The sequence below is a fragment of the Lactuca sativa genome, chromosome 1 (assembly GCF_002870075.4).
Source record: "Lactuca sativa cultivar Salinas chromosome 1, Lsat_Salinas_v11, whole genome shotgun sequence".
NCBI classification, from domain to species: Eukaryota; Viridiplantae; Streptophyta; class Magnoliopsida; order Asterales; family Asteraceae; genus Lactuca; species Lactuca sativa.
This window is the reverse complement of record NC_056623.2, coordinates 200505882-200515279: the sequence shown is the minus strand read 5'-3', so window position 1 is coordinate 200515279 and position 9398 is coordinate 200505882. Positions and strand designations below refer to the sequence as shown.

The following is a 9398-nucleotide window of genomic DNA, read 5'->3' as shown; positions in this document are numbered from 1 at the left end:
CAAACGGGCAACGAAAAAGGGGGTGCAACACGAGGACTTCCCAGGGGGTCACCCATCCTAGTACTACTCTCGCCCAAGCACGCTTAACTGCGGAGTTCTGATGGGATCCGGTGCATTAGTGCTGGTATGATCGCACCCGAAATACTATCCGTGGTAATTGTTTTTATGTCTTACAAGACGCAGAACCTCGTTTGCTTTCGTACGCGAGGCGTGGGACCCACGTGAGGGATCGGCTCCGTTCAGGGAAACACGAAAACGATCAACATTGAACCGGATGCCGCCCGAGCATAGACATAACAAGAAAGGAAAAAAAAACGCACCTAAAACCTAAAAAAACGCAAACGGGCAACGAAAAAGGGGGTGCAACACGAGGACTTCCCAGGGGGTCACCCATCCTAGTACTACTCTCGCCCAAGCACGCTTAACTGCGGAGTTCTGATGGGATCCGGTGCGTTAGTGCTGGTATGATCGCACCCGAAATACTATCCGTGGTAATTGTTTTTATGTCTTACAAGACGCAGAACCTCGTTTGCTTTCGTACGCGAGGCGTGGGACCCACGTGAGGGATCGGCTCCGTTCAGGGAAACACGAAAACGATCAACATTGAACCGGATGCCGCCCGAGCATAGACATAACAAGAAAGGAAAAAAAAACGCACCTAAAACCTAAAAAAACGCAAACGGGCAACGAAAAAGGGGGTGCAACACGAGGACTTCCCAGGGGGTCACCCATCCTAGTACTACTCTCGCCCAAGCACGCTTAACTGCGGAGTTCTGATGGGATCCGGTGCGTTAGTGCTGGTATGATCGCACCCGAAATACTATCCGTGGTAATTGTTTTTATGTCTTACAAGACGCAGAACCTCGTTTGCTTTCGTACGCGAGGCGTGGGACCCACGTGAGGGATCGGCTCCGTTCAGGGAAACACGAAAACGATCAACATTGAACCGGATGCCGCCCGAGCATAGACATAACAAGAAAGGAAAAAAAAAACGCACCTAAAACCTAAAAAAACGCAAACGGGCAACGAAAAAGGGGGTGCAACACGAGGACTTCCCAGGGGGTCACCCATCCTAGTACTACTCTCGCCCAAGCACGCTTAACTGCGGAGTTCTGATGGGATCCGGTGCGTTAGTGCTGGTATGATCGCACCCGAAATACTATCCGTGGTAATTGTTTTTATGTCTTACAAGACGCAGAACCTCGTTTGCTTTCGTACGCGAGGCGTGGGACCCACGTGAGGGATCGGCTCCGTTCAGGGAAACACGAAAACGATCAACATTGAACCGGATGCCGCCCGAGCATAGACATAACAAGAAAGGAAAAAAAAAACGCACCTAAAACCTAAAAAAACGCAAACGGGCAACGAAAAAGGGGGTGCAACACGAGGACTTCCCAGGGGGTCACCCATCCTAGTACTACTCTCGCCCAAGCACGCTTAACTGCGGAGTTCTGATGGGATCCGGTGCATTAGTGCTGGTATGATCGCACCCGAAATACTATCCGTGGTAATTGTTTTTATGTCTTACAAGACGCAGAACCTCGTTTGCTTTCGTACGCGAGGCGTGGGACCCACGTGAGGGATCGGCTCCGTTCAGGGAAACACGAAAACGATCAACATTGAACCGGATGCCGCCCGAGCATCGACATAACAAGAAAGGAAAAAAAAAACGCACCTAAAACCTAAAAAAACGCAAACGGGCAACGAAAAAGGGGGTGCAACACGAGGACTTCCCAGGGGGTCACTCATCCTAGTACTACTCTCGCCCAAGCACGCTTAACTGCGGAGTTCTGATGGGATCCGGTGCGTTAGTGCTGGTATGATCGCACCCGAAATACTATCCGTGGTAATTGTTTTTATGTCTTACAAGACGCAGAACCTCGTTTGCTTTCGTACGCGAGGCGTGGGACCCACGTGAGGGATCGGCTCCGTTCAGGGAAACACGAAAACGATCAACATTGAACCGGATGCCGCCCGAGCATCGACATAACAAGAAAGGAAAAAAAAAACGCACCTAAAACCTAAAAAAACGCAAACGGGCAACGAAAAAGGGGGTGCAACACGAGGACTTCCCAGGGGGTCACCCATCCTAGTACTACTCTCGCCCAAGCACGCTTAACTGCGGAGTTCTGATGGGATCCGGTGCGTTAGTGCTGGTATGATCGCACCCGAAATACTATCCGTGGTAATTGTTTTTATGTCTTACAAGACGCAGAACCTCGTTTGCTTTCGTACGCGAGGCGTGGGACCCACGTGAGGGATCGGCTCCGTTCAGGGAAACACGAAAACGATCAACATTGAACCGGATGCCGCCCGAGCATAGACATAACAAGAAAGGAAAAAAAAACGCACCTAAAACCTAAAAAAACGCAAACGGGCAACGAAAAAGGGGGTGCAACACGAGGACTTCCCAGGGGGTCACCCATCCTAGTACTACTCTCGCCCAAGCACGCTTAACTGCGGAGTTCTGATGGGATCCGGTGCGTTAGTGCTGGTATGATCGCACCCGAAATACTATCCGTGGTAATTGTTTTTATGTCTTACAAGACGCAGAACCTCGTTTGCTTTCGTACGCGAGGCGTGGGACCCACGTGAGGGATCGGCTCCGTTCAGGGAAACACGAAAACGATCAACATTGAACCGGATGCCGCCCGAGCATAGACATAACAAGAAAGGAAAAAAAAAACGCACCTAAAACCTAAAAAAACGCAAACGGGCAACGAAAAAGGGGGTGCAACACGAGGACTTCCCAGGGGGTCACCCATCCTAGTACTACTCTCGCCCAAGCACGCTTAACTGCGGAGTTCTGATGGGATCCGGTGCATTAGTGCTGGTATGATCGCACCCGAAATACTATCCGTGGTAATTGTTTTTATGTCTTACAAGACGCAGAACCTCGTTTGCTTTCGTACGCGAGGCGTGGGACCCACGTGAGGGATCGGCTCCGTTCAGGGAAACACGAAAACGATCAACATTGAACCGGATGCCGCCCGAGCATCGACATAACAAGAAAGGAAAAAAAAAACGCACCTAAAACCTAAAAAAACGCAAACGGGCAACGAAAAAGGGGGTGCAACACGAGGACTTCCCAGGGGGTCACCCATCCTAGTACTACTCTCGCCCAAGCACGCTTAACTGCGGAGTTCTGATGGGATCCGGTGCATTAGTGCTGGTATGATCGCACCCGAAATACTATCCGTGGTAATTGTTTTTATGTCTTACAAGACGCAGAACCTCGTTTGCTTTCGTACGCGAGGCGTGGGACCCACGTGAGGGATCGGCTCCGTTCAGGGAAACACGAAAACGATCAACATTGAACCGGATGCCGCCCGAGCATAGACATAACAAGAAAGGAAAAAAAAAACGCACCTAAAACCTAAAAAAACGCAAACGGGCAACGAAAAAGGGGGTGCAACACGAGGACTTCCCAGGGGGTCACCCATCCTAGTACTACTCTCGCCCAAGCACGCTTAACTGCGGAGTTCTGATGGGATCCGGTGCGTTAGTGCTGGTATGATCGCACCCGAAATACTATCCGTGGTAATTGTTTTTATGTCTTACAAGACGCAGAACCTCGTTTGCTTTCGTACGCGAGGCGTGGGACCCACGTGAGGGATCGGCTCCGTTCAGGGAAACACGAAAACGATCAACATTGAACCGGATGCCGCCCGAGCATAGACATAACAAGAAAGGAAAAAAAAACGCACCTAAAACCTAAAAAAACGCAAACGGGCAACGAAAAAGGGGGTGCAACACGAGGACTTCCCAGGGGGTCACCCATCCTAGTACTACTCTCGCCCAAGCACGCTTAACTGCGGAGTTCTGATGGGATCCGGTGCATTAGTGCTGGTATGATCGCACCCGAAATACTATCCGTGGTAATTGTTTTTATGTCTTACAAGACGCAGAACCTCGTTTGCTTTCGTACGCGAGGCGTGGGACTCACGTGAGGGATCGGCTCCGTTCAGGGAAACACGAAAACGATCAACATTGAACCGGATGCCGCCCGAGCATAGACATAACAAGAAAGGAAAAAAAAAAACGCACCTAAAACCTAAAAAAACGCAAACGGGCAACGAAAAAGGGAGTGCAACACGAGGACTTCCCAGGGGGTCACCCATCCTAGTACTACTCTCGCCCAAGCACGCTTAACTGCGGAGTTCTGATGGGATCCGGTGCGTTAGTGCTGGTATGATCGCACCCGAAATACTATCCGTGGTAATTGTTTTTATGTCTTACAAGACGCAGAACCTCGTTTGCTTTCGTACGCGAGGCGTGGGACCCACGTTAGGGATCGGCTCCGTTCAGGGAAACACGAAAACGATCAACATTGAACCGGATGCCGCCCGAGCATCGACATAACAAGAAAGGAAAAAAAAAACGCACCTAAAACCTAAAAAAACGCAAACGGGCAACGAAAAAGGGGGTGCAACACGAGGACTTCCCAGGGGGTCACCCATCCTAGTACTACTCTCGCCCAAGCACGCTTAACTGCGGAGTTCTGATGGGATCCGGTGCATTAGTGCTGGTATGATCGCACCCAAAATACTATCCGTGGTAATTGTTTTTATGTCTTACAAGACGCAGAACCTCGTTTGCTTTCGTACGCGAGGCGTGGGACCCACGTGAGGGATCGGCTCCGTTCAGGGAAACACGAAAACGATCAACATTGAACCGGATGCCGCCCGAGCATAGACATAACAAGAAAGGAAAAAAAAACGCACCTAAAACCTAAAAAAACGCAAACGGGCAACGAAAAAGGGGGTGCAACACGAGGACTTCCCAGGGGGTCACCCATCCTAGTACTACTCTCGCCCAAGCACGCTTAACTGCGGAGTTCTGATGGGATCCGGTGCGTTAGTGCTGGTATGATCGCACCCGAAATACTATCCGTGGTAATTGTTTTTATGTCTTACAAGACGCAGAACCTCGTTTGCTTTCGTACGCGAGGCGTGGGACCCACGTGAGGGATCGGCTCCATTCAGGGAAACACGAAAACGATCAACATTGAACCGGATGCCGCCCGAGCATAGACATAACAAGAAAGGAAAAAAAAAACGCACCTAAAACCTAAAAAAACGCAAACGGGCAACGAAAAAGGGGGTGCAACACGAGGACTTCCCAGGGGGTCACCCATCCTAGTACTACTCTCGCCCAAGCACGCTTAACTGCGGAGTTCTGATGGGATCCGGTGCATTAGTGCTGGTATGATCGCACCCGAAATACTATCCGTGGTAATTGTTTTTATGTCTTACAAGACGCAGAACCTCGTTTGCTTTCGTACGCGAGGCGTGGGACCCACGTGAGGGATCGGCTCCGTTCAGGGAAACACGAAAACGATCAACATTGAACCGGATGCCGCCCGAGCATCGACATAACAAGAAAGGAAAAAAAAAACGCACCTAAAACCTAAAAAAACGCAAACGGGCAACGAAAAAGGGGGTGCAACACGAGGACTTCCCAGGGGGTCACCCATCCTAGTACTACTCTCGCCCAAGCACGCTTGACTGCGGAGTTCTGATGGGATTCGGTGCATTAGTGCTGGTATGATCGCACCCGAAATACTATCCGTGGTAATTGTTTTTATGTCTTACAAGACGCAGAACCTCGTTTGCTTTCGTACGCGAGGCGTGGGACCCACGTGAGGGATCGGCTCCGTTCAGGGAAACACGAAAATGATCAACATTGAACCGGATGCCGCCCGAGCATAGACATAACAAGAAAGGAAAAAAAAAACGCAAACGGGCAACGAAAAAGGGGGTGCAACACGAGGACTTCCCAAGGGGTCACCCATCCTAGTACTACTCTCGCCCAAGCACGCTTAACTGCGGAGTTCTGATGGGATCCGGTGCGTTAGTGCTGGTATGATCGCACCCGAAATACTATCCGTGGTAATTGTTTTTATGTCTTACAAGACGCAGAACCTCGTTTGCTTTCGTACGCGAGGCGTGGGACCCACGTGAGGGATCGGCTCCGTTCAGGGAAACACGAAAACGATCAACATTGAACCGGATGCCGCCCGAGCATAGACATAACAAGAAAGGAAAAAAAAACGCACCTAAAACCTAAAAAAACGCAAACGGGCAACGAAAAAGGGGGTGCAACACGAGGACTTCCCAGGGGGTCACCCATCCTAGTACTACTCTCGCCCAAGCACGCTTAACTGCGGAGTTCTGATGGGATCCGGTGCGTTAGTGCTGGTATGATCGCACCCGAAATACTATCCGTGGTAATTGTTTTTATGTCTTACAAGACGCAGAACCTCGTTTGCTTTCGTACGCGAGGCGTGGGACCCACGTGAGGGATCGGCTCCGTTCAGGGAAACACGAAAACGATCAACATTGAACCGGATGCCGCCCGAGCATAGACATAACAAGAAAGGAAAAAAAAACGCACCTAAAACCTAAAAAAACGCAAACGGGCAACGAAAAAGGGGGTGCAACACGAGGACTTCCCAGGGGGTCACCCATCCTAGTACTACTCTCGCCCAAGCACGCTTAACTGCGGAGTTCTGATGGGATCCGGTGCATTAGTGCTGGTATGATCGCACCCGAAATACTATCCGTGGTAATTGTTTTTATGTCTTACAAGACGCAGAACCTCGTTTGCTTTCGTACGCGAGGCGTGGGACTCACGTGAGGGATCGGCTCCGTTCAGGGAAACACGAAAACGATCAACATTGAACCGGATGCCGCCCGAGCATAGACATAACAAGAAAGGAAAAAAAAAAACGCACCTAAAACCTAAAAAAACGCAAACGGGCAACGAAAAAGGGGGTGCAACACGAGGACTTCCCAGGGGGTCACCCATCCTAGTACTACTCTCGCCCAAGCACGCTTAACTGCGGAGTTCTGATGGGATCCGGTGCGTTAGTGCTGGTATGATCGCACCCGAAATACTATCCGTGGTAATTGTTTTTATGTCTTACAAGACGCAGAACCTCGTTTGCTTTCGTACGCGAGGCGTGGGACCCACGTTAGGGATCGGCTCCGTTCAGGGAAACACGAAAACGATCAACATTGAACCGGATGCCGCCCGAGCATCGACATAACAAGAAAGGAAAAAAAAAACGCACCTAAAACCTAAAAAAACGCAAACGGGCAACGAAAAAGGGGGTGCAACACGAGGACTTCCCAGGGGGTCACCCATCCTAGTACTACTCTCGCCCAAGCACGCTTAACTGCGGAGTTCTGATGGGATCCGGTGCATTAGTGCTGGTATGATCGCACCCAAAATACTATCCGTGGTAATTGTTTTTATGTCTTACAAGACGCAGAACCTCGTTTGCTTTCGTACGCGAGGCGTGGGACCCACGTGAGGGATCGGCTCCGTTCAGGGAAACACGAAAACGATCAACATTGAACCGGATGCCGCCCGAGCATAGACATAACAAGAAAGGAAAAAAAAAACGCACCTAAAACCTAAAAAAAACGCAAACGGGCAACGAAAAAGGGGGTGCAACACGAGGACTTCCCAGGGGGTCACCCATCCTAGTACTACTCTCGCCCAAGCACGCTTAACTGCGGAGTTCTGATGGGATCCGGTGCGTTAGTGCTGGTATGATCGCACCCGAAATACTATCCGTGGTAATTGTTTTTATGTCTTACAAGACGCAGAACCTCGTTTGCTTTCGTACGCGAGGCGTGGGACCCACGTGAGGGATCGGCTCCATTCAGGGAAACACGAAAACGATCAACATTGAACCGGATGCCGCCCGAGCATAGACATAACAAGAAAGGAAAAAAAAAACGCACCTAAAACCTAAAAAAACGCAAACGGGCAACGAAAAAGGGGGTGCAACACGAGGACTTCCCAGGGGGTCACCCATCCTAGTACTACTCTCGCCCAAGCACGCTTAACTGCGGAGTTCTGATGGGATCCGGTATGATCGCACCCGAAATACTATCCGTGGTAATTGTTTTTATGTCTTACAAGACGCAGAACCTCGTTTGCTTTCGTACGCGAGGCGTGGGACCCACGTGAGGGATCGGCTCCGTTCAGGGAAACACGAAAACGATCAACATTGAACCGGATGCCGCTCCGAGCATCGACATAACAAGAAAGGAAAAAAAAAACGCACCTAAAACCTAAAAAAACGCAAACGAGCAACGAAAAAGGGGGTGCAACACGAGGACTTCCCAGGGGGTCACCCATCCTAGTACTACTCTCGCCCAAGCACGCTTGACTGCGGAGTTCTGATGGGATTCGGTGCATTAGTGCTGGTATGATCGCACCCGAAATACTATCCGTGGTAATTGTTTTTATGTCTTACAAGACGCAGAACCTCGTTTGCTTTCGTACGCGAGGGCGTGGGACCCACGTGAGGGATCGGCTCCGTTCAGGGAAACACGAAAATGATCAACATTGAACCGGATGCCGCCCGAGCATAGACATAACAAGAAAGGAAAAAAAAAACGCAAACGGGCAACGAAAAAGGGGGTGCAACACGAGGACTTCCCAGGGGGTCACCCATCCTAGTACTACTCTCGCCCAAGCACGCTTAACTGCGGAGTTCTGATGGGATCCGGTGCGTTAGTGCTGGTATGATCGCACCCGAAATACTATCCGTGGTAATTGTTTTTTATGTCTTACAAGACGCAGAACCTCGTTTGCTTTCGTACGCGAGGCGTGGGACCCACGTGAGGGATCGGCTCCGTTCAGGGAAACACGAAAACGATCAACATTGAACCGGGATGCCGCCCGGAGCATAGACATAACAAGAAAGGAAAAAAAAAACGCACCTAAAACCTAAAAAAACGCAAACGGGCAACGAAAAAGGGGGTGCAACACGAGGACTTCCCAGGGGGGTCACCCATCCTAGTACTACTCTCGCCCAAGCACGCTTAACTGCGGAGTTCTGATGGGATCCGGTGCATTAGTGCTGGTATGATCGCACCCGAAATACGATCCGTGGTAATTGTTTTTATGTCTTACAAGACGCAGAACCTCGTTTGCTTTCGTACGCGAGGCGTGGGACCCACGTGAGGGATCGGCTCCGTTCAGGGAAACACGAAAACGATCAACATTGAACCGGATGCCGCCCGGAGCATCGACATAACAAGAAAGGAAAAAAAAAACGCACCTAAAACCTAAAAAAACGCAACGGGCAACGAAAAAGGGGGTGACAAACACCGAGGACTTCCCAGGGGTCACCCATCCTAGTACTACTCTCGCCCATAGCACGCTTAACTGCGGAGTTCTGATGGGATCCGGTGCATTAGTGCTAGTATGATCGCACCCGAAATACTATCCGTGGGTAATTGGTTTTTATGTCTTACAAGACGCAGAACCTCGTTTGCTTTCGTACGCGAGGCGTGGGACCCACGTGAGGGATCGGCTCCGTTCAGGGAAACACGAAAACGATCAACATTGAACCGGATGCCGTCCGAGCATAGACA

At 50.4% G+C, this 9398-nt stretch overlaps 26 non-coding genes and 2 pseudogenes across 26 annotated transcripts; all 28 read right to left on the bottom strand.

Annotated features, from left to right (window-relative positions):
* Positions 1-19: 19 nt before the first annotated feature.
* LOC128129458 (5S ribosomal RNA) lies at positions 20-138 on the bottom strand. The gene has a single exon (XR_008227353.1). It is a non-coding gene; the product is annotated as a 5S ribosomal RNA (ribosomal RNA).
* A 219-nt stretch (positions 139-357) lies between these two features.
* Positions 358-476, bottom strand: LOC128129638 (5S ribosomal RNA). The gene has a single exon (XR_008227559.1). It is a non-coding gene; the product is annotated as a 5S ribosomal RNA (ribosomal RNA).
* A 219-nt stretch (positions 477-695) lies between these two features.
* Positions 696-814, bottom strand: LOC128129637 (5S ribosomal RNA). Its single transcript, XR_008227558.1, has one exon. It is a non-coding gene; the product is annotated as a 5S ribosomal RNA (ribosomal RNA).
* Positions 815-1034: 220 nt separating this feature from the next.
* LOC128129636 (5S ribosomal RNA) lies at positions 1035-1153 on the bottom strand. Its single transcript, XR_008227557.1, has one exon. It is a non-coding gene; the product is annotated as a 5S ribosomal RNA (ribosomal RNA).
* A 220-nt stretch (positions 1154-1373) lies between these two features.
* LOC128129455 (5S ribosomal RNA) lies at positions 1374-1492 on the bottom strand. The gene has a single exon (XR_008227352.1). It is a non-coding gene; the product is annotated as a 5S ribosomal RNA (ribosomal RNA).
* Positions 1493-1712: 220 nt separating this feature from the next.
* LOC128130669 (5S ribosomal RNA) lies at positions 1713-1831 on the bottom strand. The gene has a single exon (XR_008228592.1). It is a non-coding gene; the product is annotated as a 5S ribosomal RNA (ribosomal RNA).
* A 220-nt stretch (positions 1832-2051) lies between these two features.
* Positions 2052-2170, bottom strand: LOC128129635 (5S ribosomal RNA). Its single transcript, XR_008227556.1, has one exon. It is a non-coding gene; the product is annotated as a 5S ribosomal RNA (ribosomal RNA).
* A 219-nt stretch (positions 2171-2389) lies between these two features.
* Positions 2390-2508, bottom strand: LOC128129634 (5S ribosomal RNA). Its single transcript, XR_008227555.1, has one exon. It is a non-coding gene; the product is annotated as a 5S ribosomal RNA (ribosomal RNA).
* Positions 2509-2728: 220 nt separating this feature from the next.
* LOC128129453 (5S ribosomal RNA) lies at positions 2729-2847 on the bottom strand. The gene has a single exon (XR_008227351.1). It is a non-coding gene; the product is annotated as a 5S ribosomal RNA (ribosomal RNA).
* Positions 2848-3067: 220 nt separating this feature from the next.
* Positions 3068-3186, bottom strand: LOC128129450 (5S ribosomal RNA). Its single transcript, XR_008227349.1, has one exon. It is a non-coding gene; the product is annotated as a 5S ribosomal RNA (ribosomal RNA).
* A 220-nt stretch (positions 3187-3406) lies between these two features.
* LOC128129633 (5S ribosomal RNA) lies at positions 3407-3525 on the bottom strand. Its single transcript, XR_008227554.1, has one exon. It is a non-coding gene; the product is annotated as a 5S ribosomal RNA (ribosomal RNA).
* A 219-nt stretch (positions 3526-3744) lies between these two features.
* LOC128129449 (5S ribosomal RNA) lies at positions 3745-3863 on the bottom strand. The gene has a single exon (XR_008227348.1). It is a non-coding gene; the product is annotated as a 5S ribosomal RNA (ribosomal RNA).
* Positions 3864-4084: 221 nt separating this feature from the next.
* On the bottom strand, positions 4085-4203 carry LOC128130020 (5S ribosomal RNA). The gene has a single exon (XR_008227944.1). It is a non-coding gene; the product is annotated as a 5S ribosomal RNA (ribosomal RNA).
* A 220-nt stretch (positions 4204-4423) lies between these two features.
* On the bottom strand, positions 4424-4542 carry LOC128129447 (5S ribosomal RNA). The gene has a single exon (XR_008227346.1). It is a non-coding gene; the product is annotated as a 5S ribosomal RNA (ribosomal RNA).
* Positions 4543-4761: 219 nt separating this feature from the next.
* On the bottom strand, positions 4762-4880 carry LOC128129631 (5S ribosomal RNA). Its single transcript, XR_008227552.1, has one exon. It is a non-coding gene; the product is annotated as a 5S ribosomal RNA (ribosomal RNA).
* A 220-nt stretch (positions 4881-5100) lies between these two features.
* On the bottom strand, positions 5101-5219 carry LOC128129446 (5S ribosomal RNA). The gene has a single exon (XR_008227345.1). It is a non-coding gene; the product is annotated as a 5S ribosomal RNA (ribosomal RNA).
* A 220-nt stretch (positions 5220-5439) lies between these two features.
* LOC128130818 (5S ribosomal RNA) lies at positions 5440-5558 on the bottom strand. The gene has a single exon (XR_008228740.1). It is a non-coding gene; the product is annotated as a 5S ribosomal RNA (ribosomal RNA).
* Positions 5559-5757: 199 nt separating this feature from the next.
* LOC128130062 (5S ribosomal RNA) lies at positions 5758-5876 on the bottom strand. Its single transcript, XR_008227985.1, has one exon. It is a non-coding gene; the product is annotated as a 5S ribosomal RNA (ribosomal RNA).
* A 219-nt stretch (positions 5877-6095) lies between these two features.
* On the bottom strand, positions 6096-6214 carry LOC128129630 (5S ribosomal RNA). The gene has a single exon (XR_008227551.1). It is a non-coding gene; the product is annotated as a 5S ribosomal RNA (ribosomal RNA).
* Positions 6215-6433: 219 nt separating this feature from the next.
* Positions 6434-6552, bottom strand: LOC128129445 (5S ribosomal RNA). Its single transcript, XR_008227344.1, has one exon. It is a non-coding gene; the product is annotated as a 5S ribosomal RNA (ribosomal RNA).
* A 221-nt stretch (positions 6553-6773) lies between these two features.
* On the bottom strand, positions 6774-6892 carry LOC128129629 (5S ribosomal RNA). Its single transcript, XR_008227550.1, has one exon. It is a non-coding gene; the product is annotated as a 5S ribosomal RNA (ribosomal RNA).
* A 220-nt stretch (positions 6893-7112) lies between these two features.
* Positions 7113-7231, bottom strand: LOC128129443 (5S ribosomal RNA). Its single transcript, XR_008227343.1, has one exon. It is a non-coding gene; the product is annotated as a 5S ribosomal RNA (ribosomal RNA).
* A 221-nt stretch (positions 7232-7452) lies between these two features.
* LOC128129628 (5S ribosomal RNA) lies at positions 7453-7571 on the bottom strand. The gene has a single exon (XR_008227549.1). It is a non-coding gene; the product is annotated as a 5S ribosomal RNA (ribosomal RNA).
* A 220-nt stretch (positions 7572-7791) lies between these two features.
* Positions 7792-7907, bottom strand: LOC128131201 (5S ribosomal RNA; annotated as a pseudogene).
* Positions 7908-8117: 210 nt separating this feature from the next.
* LOC128130817 (5S ribosomal RNA) lies at positions 8118-8236 on the bottom strand. The gene has a single exon (XR_008228739.1). It is a non-coding gene; the product is annotated as a 5S ribosomal RNA (ribosomal RNA).
* A 200-nt stretch (positions 8237-8436) lies between these two features.
* Positions 8437-8555, bottom strand: LOC128129627 (5S ribosomal RNA). The gene has a single exon (XR_008227548.1). It is a non-coding gene; the product is annotated as a 5S ribosomal RNA (ribosomal RNA).
* Positions 8556-8778: 223 nt separating this feature from the next.
* Positions 8779-8898, bottom strand: LOC128130668 (5S ribosomal RNA). Its single transcript, XR_008228591.1, has one exon. It is a non-coding gene; the product is annotated as a 5S ribosomal RNA (ribosomal RNA).
* A 221-nt stretch (positions 8899-9119) lies between these two features.
* LOC128131199 (5S ribosomal RNA) lies at positions 9120-9240 on the bottom strand (annotated as a pseudogene).
* Between the last annotated feature and the right edge of the window lie 158 nt (positions 9241-9398).